At 54.9% G+C, this 6,277-nt stretch overlaps 1 pseudogene; it reads right to left on the reverse strand.

The window, feature by feature from the left end:
* Window positions 1-1,496, reverse strand: part of LOC112113187 — a 21,419-nt pseudogene extending 19,923 nt beyond the window's left edge.
* Between the last annotated feature and the right edge of the window lie 4,781 nt (window positions 1,497-6,277).

Genomic DNA, 6,277 nt, shown 5'->3' on the forward strand with positions numbered 1-6,277 from the left:
CAGACAGCAGTTGTTGCCGGAAGCAGGGTAGGAATGTGCACAAGCAGGCAGGGGAGAGGGGCGCGTTGCCGTTGCTTTATTTCGGCCAGGGACAGGAGGGGGACCCGCGGGGGGAGGACACGCGGAGGGGGGGTGGCAGGTGGAGGCTGGGGCCTGCTCCTGGCAGGGCCGGTGGAGAGACCCAGCTCCAAATATTGATGGAGCAGGGCCCCCGGCCCTGGATATTGCTGAAGCTCGGGCACCACAAAAGACTATAACCTGCCACCCCCCCACCCCATATTCACACCCCCACCCCAGAGAGGCCCATCCATCCCTCCCCCTGCTCCCTGACTGCCCCCCGGGACTCCCCTTAGTATGCCCAGGCCGGTCAGATGCTGGCTCCACGTGTAGGCAAAACACGCTGCAGGTGGGGCTGTTTGTGTTGTTACACCCACAGGGCTGCAGGCAGGGGGGGGGAGGGGGGGGAGCAGGGGAGAGGCTCTGGCTCCTGGAGGCCAATGGGAGCGATGCAATCAGGCCCAGCCGCCCAATCACCATGCCGCACTCTGCATGGAAGGGAGAGAGGGAGAGGAGGGGAGGGGGAAAAATCCCGGATCTTATAACCTTGTTACCAATTCCTCCCAGACGGCTATTTAAAGACACAAAAGCCGGACATGTCCGGGGAAATACGGACGGATGGTAACCCTATGCAGTCTCCTCCAATGGTCTCCCCAATGCCGCATACAGAGGCGATACTCCCTCTCTGTTGCTACTCAATATTCCCTAGTTTATAGAATGAAGAATCACATTACCCTCTTAGCTAGAGCATCACACTGGGAACTGTGATGGTCAACTGGTTATCCACCAGGACCCGTAAGCCCTATTCAGAGTCATTGTGTCCCAGTATACAGTCCTTCACCCAGTAAATGCAAATTCTCATACATTCCTGAATGTACAGCATTGCATTTGGCTGTGTTAAAACACATCTTGTTGAGACGATCCCAGTTATCCAAGTGATCCTGGTTGGTCTGTAGAACTGCTATGGCCCAGGCCCAGCTGGTTACCAGAGAGCCATCAACCACTGCCCCCTACCTAGTGTGGACACTCTGGTGTCTCTTCAGCTGGGAGTTCCGTAGGAAGCTCCTCCAGCACTGGGAGCATCTGTAGGGTCGCTCCCCCGTGTGGATCCGCTGGTGCCGGATCAGGAGGGAGCTCTGGTTGAAGCACTTTCCACACTCGGGGCATTTGTATGGTCGTTCCCCCGTATGGCTGATCTGGTGGCGGCTGAGGCTTGAGCTCTGGCTGAAGCTCCTCCCACATTCAGGGCATTTATAAGGTTTCTCATCCCAGTGGATCCTGCGATGGGTGAAAAGGTTGGAGCTAAGGTTGAAGCTCTTCCCGCAAACCGGACACTTGTAAGGCCTCTCGCCCGTGTGGATCCGCTGGTGCCGGATCAGGGCTGAGCTCACCCCAAAAGCCTTCCCGCACTCCCCACACTTGTAGGGTCTCTCGTCCATGTGGATGCGCTGGTGCTGGGCCAGGAGGGAGCTGTGGCCAAAGCTCTTCCCGCAGTTGGCACAGCTGTAGGGTTGCTCCGCCCAATGGATGCGCTGGTGCTGGAGAAGGTTGGAGCTCACACCGAAGCTCTTCCCGCAGTCAGGGCATTTGTAGGGTCGCTCCCCAGTGTGGCTGATCTGGTGCTGGACAAGCTGGGAGCTGAAGTGGAAGCTCTTCCCGCACTGGGCACATTTGTGGGATCTCTCCCCCGTGTGGCTCCTGCGATGGCGGCTCAGGTTCGAGCTCAGGCTGTAGCTTTTGTTGCACTCGTGGCATTTGTAGGGTTTCTCTGCTGGGATGGAGGTCAGCTGGGTGAGATCATTAGGTCTCTGCCCCGGGGGGGCTCCCTGCTGTTGTCCTACCCCACAGGCATCATCTCCCTGCTTGGGACAGTGGGACATCCCATGCAGCTTTGCTCCCACAGGGCCTTCCTGCTTGGAGTTGTCCTCGTCTGTCCTGGCATCTGCTGGGAGAGAGAGAGAATCCAGCCGGGGCTCGGGGTGATAACAAAGGAGTTTGTCACTGGGCAGGAAACATGAGGATAAGAAGCAACCCCCCGCCCCCCCAATCCTTCCCTGAGAGGAGAGGAGGGGCTGGGGCTGCCCCAACATCCCAGCTGAGCCCTCAGAGAAAGGCTGGCGGAGGGCTCCTGCCAGGGGTGGGATCCGGGATGTGCCATGAGGACAGGGACCTGCTGGGGACGATACAGAGCCAGGGGAGACAGACCTGGGGGGCTCCCGCTGGCTTGGCTGGGACCCCAGCTTTTCCCTTCGCTCCCAGCCGGCGTCGCTCATTCCTCACCTGTGTGGGCGCCTCTGGGGAGCTCCCTTCCCGGGGAGCCCTGGAGATCCGGGAGCCTCGGCTCTTCCCCTGGCTCCATGCAGGGGATCGCGCCCGGGCCGGGGAAGGAAACAGGCGAGACGGGGCTCGATGAGATGACCTCCCGCGAGGGCTAAGAGCGGAGAACGCGCCTGGGCTTTAATACCAAACCCAGGTACCCCTCGCCCCCGTCCCTGCTGCCCTCGAGCGGGCTGGGCTGGGGGCACCGTGCGGGGCTCAGCTGCACAGACCCACCCGCGCTGCCCCGAATCGGGCTGGGGGGGTCTCCCTCTCCGCCTTCGGCTCCGGCCCCCTCGTCCCACCAGCGCTTCCTCCAGGCAGCGATTTCCTGCCTCTGCTGCTGTTTCTCTCCGTCCCCGCGCGGGGCTGCAGACGGGGACTCGCCCTGCGCACACGCGGGCCGGGAGCGGGGCTCGGGACCCAGATGTCCGGGACGCTGCTGGGACAGGAAGGTCCCGGCGCTATCACAGCCCCGCTCATCCCGCCTCCGTTCTAGTCCTGGGCGCTTCCGATCTCTATGATTTTAACCCGGGGATTTGCCGGATCCAGTAGTAGGCAAAGGCTCCTCACATGGAGAGACTGGGCTGGCCAGATATGGGAGCCCCTGGGGAAGACACTACAGACTAGACCAGCGTGGGGAGCAATGGGGTGCCCGCTCCCTAGGGGATGTGCCCAGGGAGGGGTAGCAGGCGGTACTGTCCCTGAGGGCGCTGGTCTAGTCTTTCTCTCTCTAGGGATTGGAGAGGAAACGGATTGAATCCGAATTACGGGCTCCTTGGGGTTCGGTGTCTCAGTTAAAGTGCTCCGGCTCCACGCTGCCTAACGCCCCCCCCCCCCCAGAGTAACCTCTGCAGGAGGAAATCAGCTGCTTTTAGGCGACGGTCCATTGCAGATGGAATGTTGGGGTCTAGCCGTTCCATGGGGGTTGGGCTCTGGTGGTTCTGTGGCAGCTGAGTGGAATGTCGGGACCTGGAGGTTCGGTGGCAGCAGAGAGCAGCGTGTTGGTGTTTGGAGGTTCCATGGCAGTCGGGTGGAATGTTGGGCTCTGGAGGTTCTGTGGCAGTGGAGAGGGGGTGGGGGGATGTTGGGAATCTAGAATAATAGAATATCAGGGTTGGAAGGGACCTCAGGAGGTCATCTAGTCCAACCCCCTGCTCCAAGCAGGTCCAATCACTAAATCATCCCAGCCAGGGCTTTGTCAAGCCTGACCTTAAAAACCTCTAAGGATGGAGACCACCTCTCTAGGTAACCCATTCCAGTGCTTCACCATGCTCCTAGTGAAATTTCCCCCCCTACTATCCAACCTAAATCTCCCCCACTGCAACTTGAGACCATTACTCCTTGTTCTGTCATCTGGTACCAGTGAGAACAATCTAGATCCATCCTCTTTGGAGCCCCCTTTCAGGTAGTTGAAAGCAGCTATCAAATCCCTCCTCATTCTTCTCTTCTGCCCACTAAACAATCCCCGTTCCCTCAGCCTCTCCTCATAACTCATGTGCTCCAGCCCCCTAGAGGGGAAAGGCTGCATGTCCCATTCCCGGACCTGAGAACAGAGGGCATAGTTCCTGTCTATATAATCCAGGAGAGGCTCATCTCTAGGTCCCTCAATCCTGGAGAGATATAGACAGATTGCAGGGAGCCTAGGGCAGAGCAACAGACATGATCAGAGGCTGCAGGGACCACTTTACAAGGGGAGAACAAAGGAACCAGCTCAGCAGGGGCTGAGTGGGGGATCTGTGAAAGAGGGTGGTGCTGGGATCTGTGGGTTTGAATCCCAGTCTGGGAGCCTTTGCCTCCCTTGGTTCGGGAACAGAGGAAATCCCCAGCTCCCTGGTCATGACAGCTGCAGAGAGAGCTCCAAGCCCTGCCACTTCTATTGTTAAAGGATGAGATAAAAATCCCCCATCGAGCCCCATCCCACTTTTCATGGCCTCTTGTAGAAAAATGCCACAGACTCAGTGGGGTTGAGGCTGGAGAGCTGAGAGATGTGTCAACTACGGTTTTTAGCTATTTCAGTGGAAAGAGCAAGGTTTAAAATGATAACACAGTCTTTTCCTCTCAGGTGTGCCTTAAGCATCAGAGTTTATTGGAAACAGACAAATGCAAAAACAACAATCAACTAACCATTCAATGGGATGCAGTCAGCCACTCCCACCAAAGTGCTCAGGTAGCAGAAGGCAGAATTTTGGTCAATACAGAAGTATAATTTTACCAGCATCTGCTCCTTCCACGGTCTAAGGTACTGTATCAATAGAACTTTAAAATCATGGAGCTGGATTATGATCTCAGTGACCCTGGCGTAAATCCAGCAGCACCCCACTCAATCACTGGAGTCAGGCCTGCATTCTGATCTCAGTCCCACTGGTTTAAATCCAGAGTAATCCTGTTGACTTTCCTGGAGTCCTTCTGGATTTACTCTGGCCCTTTGAATTACTGGGTTTATGTGTGAGAGACCCATTGTAACAGGACTGAGAGTAACTCACTAGCAGCCTGGATAAAAAACATAGATCAGAACCTTTGTGTGTTATCCAGCAATTGAACATGGCTCTTAAAGGAACAAACAGACCAGCATTTTGTTAATAAGACCCATCAGAATCCAGCCCTGACTCCACTGACATCAGAGGGGTCGCACGGGATTTACATGGGTGTCATAAGATCAGAATCTACCCTTAACGCTGATGCAGTCAAGGGTTACGGACATTGATCTAAAGATCCCACATCTTTTTATCCAATTTCCTTTTAATATTTTCCAGGAACCACAGCACCACCCAACATAATCAAGATAGACAGACTACTCCAGCATATTCCCTTCTTTCCCCCCAGGGCTGTATCCCAGGGTAGCTGCTCCCTGTGGATAGACTAAGTCCAGCCCCCCTGGACAAGAGCAGGTGAGCTTAATCCAACTAATTAAAGATGGCTGGGCTACACCTGGGCCGATAAAGGGCTGCTATTAAGTGGCTAGAGGGAGGAAAGATTGAGACAGGCTGAGCCCTGGAGCGGGAAAGCCACACTGGAGTGGAGCTACTTCCTGTGGTGGGTCCCTGGAGCAAGGGGGGGCTCAGGGAAGAAGCCCTGCCACTGTATAAAGCCATGGTACACCCACACCTTGAATACCGCATGTAGTTCTGATGGCCCTATCTCAAAAAGCTATGTTAAAAATGGAAAAGGTATAGAGAAAGGCCACAAAAATGATTAGGGGTATGGAACAGCTTCCATATGAGGAGAGATTAAAAAGACTGGGACTGTTCAGCTTGGAAAAGAGATGACTAAAGGGGTGGGGGGGTAATACCTATCTCATAGAACTGGAAGGGACCTTGAATTATCATTGAGTCTGGTCCCAAGTATCACCCCCCCACCCCGATCCCTAAATAGCTCCCTTAAGAATTGCACTCACAACCCTGTATTTAGCAGGCCAATACTCAAACCACTGACCTATCCCTATGAGAGAGGTCTATAAAATCATGGTGTGGAGAAAGTGAATAAGGACGTGTTATTTACCCCTTCACATAACCCAGGAACCAGGGGTCACCCAATGAAATGAATAGGCAGCAGGTTTAAAACAAACAGAAGGAAGTACTTCTTCACACAGCGAACAGTCAACCGGTGGAACTCATTGCCAGGGGATGTTGTGAAGGCCAAAAATATACCTAGGTTCAAAAAAGAATTAGCTAAGATTAGGGAGGATCGGTCCATCAATAGCTATTAGCCAAGATGGTCATAGATGCAATCCCATGCTCTGGGTGTGCCTAAGCCTCTGACTGCCAGATGCTGGGACGGGATGACTGGGGATGGATCACTTGATAATTGCTCTGTTCTGTTCATTCCCTTTGAAGCATCTGGCATTGGCCACTGTTGGAAGACAGGATACTGGGCTAGATGGACCATGGTCTGACCTAGTATG

The sequence above is a fragment of the Terrapene carolina genome, unplaced genomic scaffold (assembly GCF_002925995.2).
Source record: "Terrapene carolina triunguis isolate 2854851 unplaced genomic scaffold, T_m_triunguis-2.0 Scaffold926, whole genome shotgun sequence".
Classification (NCBI taxonomy): Eukaryota; Metazoa; Chordata; order Testudines; family Emydidae; genus Terrapene; species Terrapene triunguis.